Here is a 956-nt window from a genome sequence, read left to right as displayed (position 1 = left end):
TATATATATATATATATATATATATATATATATATATATATATATATATATATAGGGTTTAGGGTTTAGAGTTTTAGGGTTTATTGGCAGTGTTTATTTCTTCATTTAAATATTTGTTCTGCGTTTGTTTTTTCGTTAGGGTTTAGGATTTAGGGTCTAGGGTTTAGGGTCTAGGGTTTAGGGTTTATTGCTTTCTCGCGGGTCTAGGGTTTAGGGTTTAGGGTTTAGGGTTTGTGTGGTGTGTGAATGCAGAGAAGAAGTATGGAAGAGTATCCTGGCAGTTTCTGGTTCTGTTTCTGTTTTTTCTTTTTCGTATTTCTCTCTTTTTGTTGCTTCTTTGGGGTGTATGCTGAGCTTAAGTTTAATAAAAATGTAAAGAAAGTAGTATTTTATGTATAAAGGAGACAGTTTGTCTCTTTATATATCCCTCTATCTCTCTCTTTCTTTTTCTTTTTATTTATTCTTTCTATTTGTTTCTTTCTTTTTATTTATTTATTTCTCTTTGTCTGTTTCTTTTTTCTCCTGTATTTGGTGTATTTGAGTTGTTTTTTTTTTCTTTGTTTGTGTGTGTATGTGTATTTGTGTCTGTTCTTTTATTTGTTTATTTATTACTATGTCTTTGTGTTTATTCTTTTGTTTATTCTTTTCTTTTTCTTTTTTTTTCTTTCTTTTCTCTCTTTGTTTGTCTCGCGCTGACTCGCAAGAGGGAACAACAAAAGAGAAACAAAAAACAAACAACCAACAGCATCAACTGCTGCAGACAGACTAAACAAATAAACAAATAAATAAATAAATAAATAAAAATAAATAATTAAATATAATTATATAAATATCATCGGATACATAAATATACTAGACGGGCAAATAAATAAAGAGGCAGATATAGAATAAAACAGAAAAAAAAATAAACAAAAAAGAGATAAATGAATAGATATACAGACAAGTAAATAAATAAA

This window comes from Eimeria mitis, genomic scaffold (genome assembly GCF_000499745.2).
Source record: "Eimeria mitis Houghton genomic scaffold, Emh_scaff1308, whole genome shotgun sequence".
NCBI classification, from domain to species: Eukaryota; Apicomplexa; class Conoidasida; order Eucoccidiorida; family Eimeriidae; genus Eimeria; species Eimeria mitis.
This window is presented reverse-complemented; position numbering follows the sequence as displayed.